The sequence below is a fragment of the Patiria miniata genome, unplaced genomic scaffold (genome assembly GCF_015706575.1).
Source record: "Patiria miniata isolate m_02_andy unplaced genomic scaffold, ASM1570657v1 HiC_scaffold_20, whole genome shotgun sequence".
Classification (NCBI taxonomy): domain Eukaryota; kingdom Metazoa; phylum Echinodermata; class Asteroidea; order Valvatida; family Asterinidae; genus Patiria; species Patiria miniata.
Window position 1 is genome coordinate 33,473,525 of NW_024037059.1, and position 13,438 is coordinate 33,486,962.

The 13,438-nt window shown below is 36.6% G+C and overlaps 1 protein-coding gene across 2 annotated transcripts in view; it reads right to left on the reverse strand.

Annotated features, from left to right (window-relative positions):
- LOC119728744 (serine/threonine-protein kinase Sgk1-like) overlaps positions 1 to 13,438 on the reverse strand; it is a 70,308-nt gene that overhangs the window by 51,031 nt on the left and 5,839 nt on the right. For both annotated transcript variants that reach the window (XM_038201113.1, XM_038201111.1), the window contains one exon: positions 1,952 to 2,037. The gene's annotated coding sequence lies outside the window, so the exon portion shown is untranslated. The remainder of the gene's footprint in view (positions 1 to 1,951; positions 2,038 to 13,438) is intronic.

A 13,438-nucleotide genomic window follows, 5' to 3' on the forward strand; every position in this document is an offset into this window, starting at 1 on the left:
CTAACCTGTTGAAGTTTCAGCTCAGTGGATAACTTTTCGAGAATAGTGAAACACTATGCATGACCTTTTGATCACGAAACACGATTTCATGGATAGTACTCGTTATTTCCAAAGATCATTCAAGTGACCGATAGTTGGAGATTAATATCATTTCTTGATATCTTCTAGACTCAGCAAGCCAGATGGAATAATTCATGGGGTGTTTAGTTCCTGCACGATCTTTAATCCAAGTTAGCTTTTTGATAATAATTTGGTACCATTAGGTTACTTTGGGATAAACGCAATTGATCCTATATTCCTTTAATTGTACATGTATGCACACTAATTAACTTGTACACATACATGTACATGTACTGTAGTGTCTACATTTACTTGCAAAAGATACAATTCTTATCTGCATGTCTGTAGTTTATCTAATGAACTGAGCACACAAATAGATCTATGGATTATAATGGACTTTATGGTTACAGCTTATACTAAAATTATGTAAATAATGTACTAGTACTGTACATGTACATGTATGTAGTGTCACTTGCATGTACGGTACATGTAGTTTCTGACTGCCATGGCCCTTTTGCATAATTGAGTGCATCGGCATTCGGAATACATGTAAAGTACCAGTATGTACGCTTTGGGATAAAAATTTAACAATGTGCAACGACTGCAACCATTTGCAATGGAGCACAGACCCCTTGGTTTGTTGGATGCACTTCTGAAACTTCAATATTTACCATGTTTACAGGTATGCACAGTTTGAATTTGACCTCTAGGATACAATGTGCTTTTAAGAAATAAATTGTTCTTGCATTTCGGTAACTTGACCCACTACTAAGGTCGGAAACTTCTGTAGTACTATGTACATGTATGTCAATACAATCAACTACCAGTACCTTCTACTTAGCACATTTGTGCATTTTTTTCGTTTGATGCAACAAAAGTGCTCAAAATCTAAAGAAGGGTGCTGAACAACTAACCTGATGAAGTGAATGCTGTACATTCTGAGAAAACAATATTCTAGTATCTTGATTTCAATTCAAAAGTTGCCGAGTCATGTTTTGAATTGCGCACGAAATCAGTGTCCGGGACACGTTGTCATTCAGTTGATTGCAGGTACACGATGTCACGCACTGAACTGATGAATAATAGCAACAGCGCACATGTGCTTTGCAGAATTAAAAATGAACTACTAATGGAAATTTCCAAAAATGCGTCTTTAGACGCATGGTTGGAAAAGGCCTTCTTTTATTGTTTTCTTCCAAATGACCAGAAAGAATAATTTCACAGGGAGTTTAGTACCATTACCATCTTTAAACCAAGTATGTTTTTCAACAATAATTTCTTCAGTTACTTTTTGGATAGCTGCAAATGATGTACTCTACCTTTAAACATAGATCAAGGAACAGATCCTTGCCCTATGCTGTAACTGACCGTGTATGCAATTCATGACGACTTTGATTAACAATGTAGTAGAACCTTACATTTGGTCAACAAGGTCAAGTTTTGATCATCTGCTAAAGTATGAAGGCAAATACCTACAAATGAGTTCTTTCCCCAGAGTAGGTCTCAGAATGTAATGCCTCGGGGTCTAATGACTGAGGCAATAGACACTTCCAATCTAGCATGTACCGGTACATAATGTACAAATGTACATGTACATTGTAGCTCTTCTGCACAGATTCTTCAATGAGCAAAGAGTGCAGTACAGTACAGGACAATGTATCTACCATTCACTCAGACACGACTGGAGAAAAATGCAAACAGACTCCCCTGTCATAGCACTCACACTTACCGGTACATGTATTGACTGCAGACACAAACTGTCTAAAGTGCATCTCCAATCTCTCACTGTACCGGTCTCAACGCAAACACTCTTAACTTTTCCCAGCTCAGATGACAAACTGAATACATCAACCCGCAAATTATCAAAACAAGCAATCGTACAGCTACCTACATGTACGCATATGTAGGCCCACTCTTCCGTGAAGGAATTTGAATGCAGCTCGTGTTTGGCTTCAAATTGTGCTGATCATGATGACCCTTTCCATTTGCACCATCACGTTCAAGAGAGAACAACCACGTAGGCGGAAGATGCAAAAAAAGGAAAGAAAAAAAAGCTTAATCGATTTGCCTTTTTTCCCTCGGCTTTTTTTCTCAAGTCGCATATCAAGTCAGCAACCCTTTTTTTCACACTTGAGATGATGCTGTCTTACTATGAACAGGGAGCTTTCAATCACTTGTGGCGTGGGAAGAATGTCAGCCGGCAGACAAGAGATGGGGGGGGGGGGGAGGGGGGAGAGGATATTGTGCAGCAACACTACTGTAGAACGAGCTTTAATCAAATGATGTGCCACGGGATACTACACAACACCTTGGAGACATGAACATGTAGATGGAGGAACGATGATGACTTTATCATCTTCATCTCCACCACAATCATCATCAGCCTACGCATGCCAAGGAACGGAAACGGGGGAGGGATACATTAAATATTGTTCAAGTGTACATGTATACATTGCCGTGATTGCCGTGGTAACCAGGCTGCCGCTGCTAATGCCTGTGTCAATTTCATTTCCTCTTCTCTTGTGAATTACAAACTCTCACACTTGGGCAATGTTGGGAACGTATGCATTACATTCAAACATTTCCTGTAAATATTGTTTGGAATGCAAACATGAATGTGTGTAATTTTCATCGCTCCACTCAAATTGACCTAAGGGCCTTGACTCAACTCAACTCTTTTGTCAAAATTTGTATCACTTGATATATAAAAAAAATAATGCTATGCCTCAGTGTGGATTCCAAGCACGAAACTGTTAACATTGTGTTCAAGAAATACTAGAAATTTCACATTTCTCAGATTTTTTGGCTGCACAAAAGCAATTATCAACACGTTTTGTCTGCTTAAAGGGAAGACACAACATTTGCAAACATCAAAAAATAAAATGATCAAATTACCACTGAATTCTTTACTGGACTGTTAGGGAATGACAGTCTAACGCATCCCGTACAATCATGGCTCCTGGTGTGCTGACATATTTAAGTAAAGTGGTATTTTTGTATCAATTTCCAACGCTGATGGGCCAACCAGCGTTGGAGGAACTGGCTTTTTTTTTCTCAAAAACTGCTCCTAATTATTCATAATTAGTTATTCCGCATTTTCTTTGCAAATGATTACACACCTGTGAAGGGGTACAAGCAAGCTATTGGTAGACTGATTCTCTGACCTTATAATTCCCAACGCCTATAAATTGCTTCATTTCATCTTAAGTGGGGTCAGGGAACCAGACTACAAGAACATGAGTCATGAAATAAGTCAGTGTTATAATATTTCCTTTAACATACTATTCCTCCAAATCCATTTATTTCTGAAAATTACAGCAAAAGCAAATGTTGTACATTCCCTTTAAAGGGTAGAAACAACTTGATTTGAAAGAGTGTCTTTTTTCCTTTTTTTCATGTTGAATAGAAAACCCCCCTGTTTTGTTAGTCTATAATGAGTATGTTCATAAGAACAAAAATATTTTAATTTTTTCTTTTAAACCACAAACACAAATCATGTTTACACCACTGTAGTGGCGTAAACATGATTTGTGTTGTGGTTTTAAAAAGCCATTATCAACATACCGTACATATATGCAAGTAATTGTGTGTGACTTTTTTGTCTGCTTAAAGGGAATATACATCATTTGCTTTTGCTGTAATTTTCAGAAATGGATGGAATTGGGGGGTTGGAAATATAAAGCAAATATAGTTACACTGACTTTTTGGAGGTTTTGGGTTCGAAAATGCTATAAAAACCAAGAAAAACGATCATTTTCCTGTAGTCTGGTTCCCCGACTCCATATAAGAAGAAACAGAGCAGTTTACATACATTGGGGAATTGTAAGGTCAGGGAACCAGTCTAGCTGGCTCGTACCCGTTCATAGGTTTGTAATCGATTGCAAACAAGTGCAATGGTCAATTGGGGCCAGTATTTGAAAAAAGCCAGTTGTTTCCAACGCTGATCGGCCGATCAGCGTTGGAAATTGATACAAAAATACCACTTTTCTTGAAAATGACAGTATACCAGGTGCCATAATTTTACAGGATGCTTTAGACTGTCATTTACCAACATCCTATTAAGGTATTTCGCAAAAACATGGTAGTTTTATTTTTGGATGTTTGCAAATGTTGTATATTCCCTTTAAAGGGTACAGGTATACATGTAGTTCAAACAACCTGTACAGTATCTGCAAAACTTTATGAGGATGCATGCCTTGTGCATACGGTGTAAATTTATGTAATGGACCATATTCATGAGGAAACCAATTTTTTTGTTGTGTTCCTTGAATGTATTTGATAAATTAAATGTGGCTTAAAACATTAGGTATGTTTAATCACAATTTTAAATTATTCATTAGAGCAGACTGGTATTAGTTTGTAAATTTAACTTTATGTCATTGCTTTCATTTCTCTTCGCAAGTTCCAAAAAATGAAGATTTTACCTCACTTTCAAATTAATATGGCCGACTCGTGAATACATGTAAAACCCATACACTACTCCTCTCAAATGTACATGTATGAAAACTACTTGACATTCCTTTTTGGTTAATTTTATTGAAAAGTGCACTTTATTGAATATTTCAAATTTCCCATGCTTTTTTTGACAAATGAGGGCACTGTTGCTGTGATGTCATTTCAGGAAGACACTGTTCAGTTTAGGGTTTTTCTGTTCAAATTGTGAACCCAAAATTTGCTCACTGAAAACATTTGTGAGAAAACTTGCTCATGTCATGTACCGGTACTGAAACAACAATGAATCACCAAAGTACAAATTTTGGTACCGTACTCACTACTCACTGTACTGAAATAGCTGTTGAGGTTTCTGCCTGAAATGACATCACAGTTTTGCTCATGAATATGGAATTTTTCATTAGCATAAAAACCAAAAAGGCACCAAAACACCCTTAAAAATGGCAAAATGAAAATTGAAAATGAGGTTAAATGGGACACAAAGGTGCGTTTTTAAGTATTGCATTAAAAAATACATAACATCATCCCTTTACATTGTGTACTTGTTTCATACATGTACGGTATCACCGGTATACAGTGCACCGTACGGTACATGCACCTCATACCATGTGCATATGCAGTCCATGTATTTTTGTACTTTTGAGTATACATGTACATGTATACATGTACACATACTGGTATGCCGTAATAAATTGTCCATTAAACAAACGTTATTACAATTTAGTAATAAATTGTCCATTAAATAAACCTTATCACAATTTATGACCGTTATGGCTTTGTATAAGGTTTGTCATGCTATATTGCCCCAAAACTTAATAGATGTCAAATCCAATTGCTTCAAGCCACGACCCAGTAAAATGTATGTCATTACAGATCGGATGCGTTTAATCAATCCATCAACAAATGTCCAACCTGCAAGATTTGAACTCTGACTATCGACCCGGTAGTGCCAGATACAGGATGTCAATATTGCCAACCGGCATTCCATTTTTAGCAACCAACAACTGCACTGTGTAAGTGGTTTACAACATATAACATTGCCTTGGGAACAAGATCCATCAATACTGGGAACTGACGCAAGCGTAGACATGGTAGATGCAGACCACTGGACGACATACCAACGGGTGAATGTACCGGCTCCTGACCGACTTTCCATCATTAAGGAATTGGATGCATTTTGCTGTAAGGTCAGAATGCACTCTCCTTCAGCACAGGTCTGTGCATGTATGAGCATCATAGAGCAAAGAAATGAACTGTTGGTGTATGTATGAGTGGACCCTTAGGCATCTACTCTTACACGTAAAGTGCATTTTATACATGACCACTTGAGGCTGAAGATGAAAGAACTTTTACTCACCTGATGATTTCAGGACATTGTTGATGTACATGTACCCTAACGTGGCACGGTCCCTAACGTAGCGCACTTTGATTTTTTTGCCTGTAGCGCCTAGCTACATGTAGAGCAAAAGTTTTAACCGAATCAAGTTCTAAACACTCCTGTTCATGAATCATTCTTCCCCGAATAAAAATTGTATCCTACTTTAATGATTCTACAGCTCAGAATAGCTGATTCAATGACTCTAAACTTGAAAATGATGTTTAAAAGACAGGGTTGGCTGATTTAAATCACGTTGATTTAAATCACTGATTTAAATCGCGATTTAAATCAAATGATTTTTTTTATAAAAATCACTGATTTAAATCATTTTTTGTAAAAATCTTATTTTTGGCAAAATCAATTGATTGAGGTCTCTTTAATCATATCAACTGATTCCACTTAATTACAAAGTGTAAGATGATGTTAAGACATTCAAACACCCCTACTTCATCACCATCGACTCAATTTAGGTTTTGCATAATTACACAAAATCGTTGTTTTGATTAAGTCAAGATCTGAGTTTAAAAGTTAAGTTTTTCTTCAAAGTTTTTAATTTTAAAGAGAGCACACTCACGTTTGCTTTAATCATTCCTTGATCTGTTTACAGTAATATTGTGAATCAACTGCACTGTTGTAGGCTTACACTCCCAATTGATAGTCTTAGTCCTAACGTTTCTCCTTACAAATTTAGATTGAGATTTATATAAAACCTTTTCAAGGTGCGTGGCCTGAATTCTGTTCTCCTCCTTGGGCCATTAATCAAACACTATAAGTTTCACAAGGATCAGTGCCGCCGGTTTTGAAATTAGAGGCATTTTTATGAAATCAACAAATCCATGGAGAACTGTCATATTTTTTTTGTATACCATGTATACAGGTACCATAAATCACAAGTTTTCATTCATATCCATACACAACGTATCTCAGCTGTATCAATCAAGATATGCAAAAGTGTCTTCAGTAATAATGTACCATTGAACCAATGATGTAGAGTAGACTACATGTAGAAGAAATCAAGTGATTTTTTTAAATCACTGATTCAATACAATTTTTTTTCAAAAGAATTTATCAATTTATTGAGTTTTGTGGATGATGGGTATTATAGGAACCTGTAAACTCCTTTGTAATGGGTGTGAGGGTGCATGGGGAGATTTAGACACATGTTTAGACATATCAATATTTTGAAAGTAAAAAAAATAAAAAAAATCTGATTTAAATAAAAAAAATCTGATTTAAATACAAAAAATCTGATTTAAATCAAATAAACCTGATTTTTTTGATTAAAAAAATTTAAAAAAATCGCCAACCCTGTTAAAAGATGATCTTTTTAGCGGTCAGAAATTGCCTCAGATCGCACCACAGAAATTGCTTTTCTATAAGTGCATGTCTTCTCATCTAAATCCCCCATTTACATTTAACTCCCCACATTTTCAACCCCAACACAAATACACCCTACCCGATCTACCGGTATGATCAGGTAAATCAGCTTGTACATTGTATTTTATACCTGTAGGTTGTACACTATTATTATGTAGATGTGAAAACATCTTAGAAACAGTCTGAACTACTACTTCCACTGTCAACCAATATCCTTGCTGAAATTTTTGCAAGAATACGATACGAGTCACTTTCTCAATCACGTTTAATTACAGTGCATCATTAAATCTTACAGGAAGAATCTCGAGCAAGCTTCCTGTCATGTAACATTAGGGGAATGAAACCATTTTTATCACAACACAAAAGTACTTTGTTTCCTAACTGCTGTTGATGGCAGCAGCCGATTTCACGAAACCTTACGCAATGGCGCAACTCCGCTTGCGTCACAATTGATTGCGTAAGCTGCGCAACATTTCACGCTGTGCAATATTTCACGTAAGTTAATGGCAATTTCACGAAAGTCTGATAGTGCGTAAGTCCGTGACTTGCGCAGTAAATTATTGCCCAACTTGTACAACCATTTTAGGTGGCGTAAGTTGTGGCACAGCGACTGAAAATGACCTATTTTACAAGCAACTTGTGATCGTCGTGGAGCTGTTATTGCACAACTTATCTAGGTTGATACAAGACACTCACCATGCTCACAGCTTAAAGGTTTGAAGTAAATGAATTGCTATTTTACTAGTGACAGGGTTTTAGAGCTTGCCGCATGATTCCGAAGAAAGTCGGACAAAATATTTTTCAAAATGGCGGGCTGAGGTGATCCACCGACTGTTTCGTTAACAAACAAATTCATACACAAACAACTGTCGTAAATGTTGTTATTATCCTCGTCCAAGATGTGTACACCATGCGCAGCTACCGGTACACCAAGTTTCGCGAAATCGATTGCAAGTTTAGCGTGCAGCTGCGCAATTAATTTATTGTGCAAGTCCTATGCATGGCGCAAGCTACCGGTACGCACTTTTTCGTGAAATCAGCTGCTGCACACACATGCAAAGTAGTTTTGACACGTACCCCGGTACATTGTACATTTGTACTGTTCAACATGAGGGCTGGGGGATTCGGGGGGGGGGGGGGTGTGTTTGCGGTAACCTGTCCTACCGGAACCTGAAATTTTGGCAGCCAAACTGCTGACCTCACACTTTTTATTGCCACATTTGGCCAACAATTAAAGTACTGCAGCCTGGCATGAATGAACACGCATAAATCATTGGAATCCTGTGCTGATGGGGCGTGGCAGTCGTATGTAAATTACGTAGTATTTATTTGGATGATTTATTTATAATGTGGAATATGTTAGCTTCAGGCATGTAAATTGCACATATCATATGCAATTATGCAATATGCTTTAGAAACCTCGTCGTTCATATCGTTGTGGTGTACATTGTATCTCATCACATTTAATTAATTTGTTCCTACCAAAAGAAGGTTTTCAAATTCCAATCTCTATTGCCAGAAATTGAGCAGGAAATATGCAAACAATGTTGCTCGTGTAATATGTCACTCAAAATTCTGTGTCTTCGCTACATGAATCACTGTTAATGAATTCAGTGTGTTTATATTGATAACTTGATAATTGATAACAATGTAAAATTGACAAGTGACGCATTCGCAATGGTTGTAAAAATATAGAGGGGTCCTAAAAAAGGTGGGGTCTTTAAAGATCATGTCGAAAAAAAAGTCCAGTATTTGAGCCACAATACTACCGGTACTTCTAATTAAAGCTTAAATTTATCCAGAGGGTTGAGGAAGTCAATAAAAGAAAAGAGTGGGTTCTTTTCTGATAGGCCTAAAAAAATAGTACTGCTTCTAGAAGGTTTCCCTATCTACCCTATTCTGACAGCCCCTATTCCAATTTTTTTGTGGGAAAAATGAGAAAAAATACCCCCAAAACCATCAATTACAGGCAGACGCCTCCATACAATTGTACACAAAAAATTGCCCCCCCCCCCCAACAAAAAATCCCTACCTACATGTACCTTTCCTATTTTCAAATGCCATGTAATTGGAAGCAGAGCTATATTTTTTGGTGGCCTTAAAATAAAACATACATTGCAAATTAGTTACCCAGTAGGAGACTAAAATCCCATTTGTTGAAGAGGGGTAATTTAGTGAGTAATTGCAGAATACGCAGCAGCTCGAAAATAACAACCAATCAATGGCTATATGCAGTCCTAGCTTAAGGAGCTGGGAAAAGAAGTCAAAGTTAAAAAGTGTATCCCCGGAGTGGCTACGCAGAATATGGAGTGGGAGTGAGTTTGAAAGGCAGGGTTGTTCGATTGAAATCATTTGATTCATTGATTTAAATCGCGATTTAAATCACTTGAAAAAGTAAACAAAATCATTAAAAAATCATAGATAACAGAGCCTTTTAAAGAAGTTTTAACCCAATTTTAATACACTGACATGACTGATTTTATCTTGTGCATCATTCCATTCAGTATGCTCTCCTGAGTTGATATGTTCTGGTTGGCTACACTGTCATCAACTTCCCAACGAGTGTTGTATAAATTGTTGATTCATGCAATTATGGATGCAAGGCATGTCACATATTCCTTTCCTAAAGGAGGTCTAAAGAAGAAGTCAGGTAGTGTCCAGACAATGCATCATTAATTACAATGAGTGTTGTATGCAAATTGTTCATTCAAGCATGGATGCAAGGCATGTCACATATTCCTATCCTAAAAGAGGTCTGAAGAAGTCAGGTAGTGTCCAGACAATACATCATTAATTACAATGTATATCAGCAAACTTCTTTGTATGAACAATAATTAACAGATGACAAAATTGTCTTCCATACAATTTAGTGGGTCCTTTCCTCATGTTCAGTGTTCCCTAATTTCATATCCCTGGAATATAGCAAAGCTAGTGACACGGTTTTAAATTTCTCTCTTTTTAAGGAACAGATAATTTCTTATCTTTGGGAGTTTTAAATGGTAACACTAGCAATGCAATGCAAAATAAACAGATGAACAAAACGTTTCTGATAACTCACACAAAGACAAAAATCAACACAAAATAAAATATTGATTTAAATAATAAAAAATCTCATTAAAATAAAAAAAATTAAAATCATGATTTTTAACAACCCTGCGACAACGGCAAGAGGGTCCTATTTTCCCTTAAAAAAAAAAAAAAACTTTTGAGAAAAACTAATCAGTAAGCATGGTAACAGCGTGAATTGCAGTGGGAATAAACAAAATTCTGGGCCGGAAATGTTTCCCCCAGAGTGGTTATGCGGATACGGAGTGGGAGTGCGTCAGAAAAGGCAAAAATAGGACGCCGTTTTCCCTTATTAAAAAAAAGATATCCTCCGAGGGGACTGATTCTCAGCATTTAAAAATTTTTTAGTCTAGGTCCAATATGTCCCCTTCCCCCCAAAGTGGCTACTCAGTACTGAGTGGTAGTGTAATGGGATGTGACGTGTGTACATGGCTGGTAGCACTGAGGTTTATTGAGGGCAATCAACCGTGACTCCGTAGCCGGCTACGAGGTGGATAGATGAGTGGCGGAGTATTCTGCAATTGTCATGATGGTGCCGCATTCAGGAGTCACCTTTGAGAAACTTGTGGTGTGTTATGTTAAAACTCTAACCCTCCTCAATCCTCCAACATCCTCCTGGCGGTTTTGGAGGATTTTGGAGGATTGAGGATGAATGGTGTTGAAGCACATGAGGATTTTGGGTGATTGAGGATGAATGGTGTTTGAAGAAGAGGAGGATTTTGAAGGATTGAGGATGAATGCATTTTGAGAGGCAGAACTGTCTGATTTTGAAGGATTGAGGCGCTGGATATACTTCATTTGAACATAAGTGCACATTTGTGAGGATTTTGGAGGATTGACAATGGTTCCTAGCAAAAAGGGCCTAGGGAGTTACAGGTTTTAAATTTTAAAGGGAATATACATCATTTGCTTTTGCTGTAATTTTCAGAAATGGATGGAATTGGGGGGTTGGAAATATATAGCAAATATAGTTACACTGACTTTTTTGAGGTTTTGGGTTCGAAAATGCTATAAAAACCAATCATTTTCCTGTAGTCTGGTTCCCTGACTCCATTTAAGAAGAAACAGAGCAGTTTACATATATTGGGGAATTGTAACAGAACAGTTTACATATATTGGGGAATTGTTAGGTCAGGGAACCAGTCTAGCTGGCTTGCACCCGTTCATAGGTGTGTAATCGATTGCAAACAAGTGCAATGGTCAACTGGGGCCAGTATTTGAAAAAAAGCCATTTTTTCCAACGCTGATCGGCCGATCAGCGTTGGAAATTGATACAAAAATACCACTTTTCTTGAAAATGACAGTATACCAGGCGCCATGATTTTACAGGATGCTTTACACTGTCATTCACTAACAATCCAGCAAGGTATTTCAAAATGATTTGATAGTTTTATTTTTTGATGTTTGCAAATGTTGTATTTTCCCTTTAATTCATTAATAATGAATGCACAAGGGGTGTACTCATGTGTATCCCTGTGAACAATGAACATACCTCAAAGATGGCTGCAATGCAAGCAATCTATACAACATGCACCATGTACATGTATAAATACAGGCGATTCCAAGCAAACAGCGACATGGCCCCAAAATATGAAATTCATTCCTGAGCTTGTTTTTCACTTTTAAGTTATTGCTAACACATGTAAGGATCAGGATAAAAACTTTTTTGCAAATCCTCCATCATTTTCTGTGAACAAAATTCGGATTACTAAAGGTGTTCTTTGGCTGGAAAAAATCAGCCTTTCAATTTTCAAATTTCAAATGGTTGGTTATTTTCACACAGAACTAGCCTTATATTTTACTTCGATACTTTGACTTCAGATCTTCTCAAAACATTAACAAATTTTGGACCATGGCTCCTTGTATAGCAGTGTGGATGCAATTTTGGTGCATTGATTTGGGTACATGTAATGTGAGTAACCAAAAGATCAAGTCTTTGACATTGCTGCTGAATGAAATTGATTCTGTCTTTGCCATTTCATATTTTACTTCTTCCCTTAGTAACAACTTTTGAATTGATATAAAAAGAAATGAAAATGATACCAAGCATGATGTCATCAGGATAAAATTTAAATGTGAGTAACCGGTAATGCGAGTAACCACTGTAATGCGAGTAACCATATAACTTTCCATGATGATAATGAATAAAATTTATGACTTTTGATCACTGATTTACTGGTTTTTTTTATAAGAAGAAATAATGTATTTAAAGCCCCTTGAAAATGTAAATTGATGCAGACTAGGATTTGTGGTACACATGTCTGAACAGTATTAGAATTCATAGGGCCTACATCAAAAGTTGCTCATAATTTGCATAAAATCACATTGTGTACAATCAATCTAATGTTGATTTACAAGCAGTTAGAGCAAATTTGAGAGTTGATGAGGGAATGTTATCAGTAAATATGCATAAATGACATTTTTAGAGTTATTATATTGTCATGTACATGTACATGTATCGTTCAGCATGTTCAATAGGCCTGTGCTGGGCACCATCAAACTTTTCTAAAAGACAAATTAAGATTGAGTGGTAATCTTTTAATTATACTGATACTTAAAGAATGATTAATTGATTTAATTGTACAGCCTAGCCATTTGTTTTGTTTGATAAAATGATTTAGGTTGAATTAGACCTGTCCTGGTTAAGATTTGATTTTTTTTTTTCAACCAAATGAACCAAATTGTAATGCGAGTAACCGTAATGCAAGTAACCAAAATCCTTCTTTGGTTATCTTTTATTCCTTTACTTCTTTGTTGGCTTTATTTTGGTTTCAGTCCATACGTTGAGGGTTGCACTCCATGCAGTTAAAATCTGATCAAAATTGTGGGGGTAAAATTTGTATTTGACCCCAGCCAAAGTGTCGGACAAACTGTAATGCGAATAACCGTAATGTGAGTAACCAACCTTTCTCATTGTATAATTTATATCTGATTTGGGTCTTCATTTTTTTATTAACCATTTACACATGTAAGTCAAGTACATGTACTATGGTACAATGTAGGTGTCCTATATATCAATTTGGTCATTGCACTTTCAGTTTAAGCAGACAGGGGAATCAAAATAGAGCCAAATTGTTGGCATGTCCTTTTTGTGAAATGCGAGTA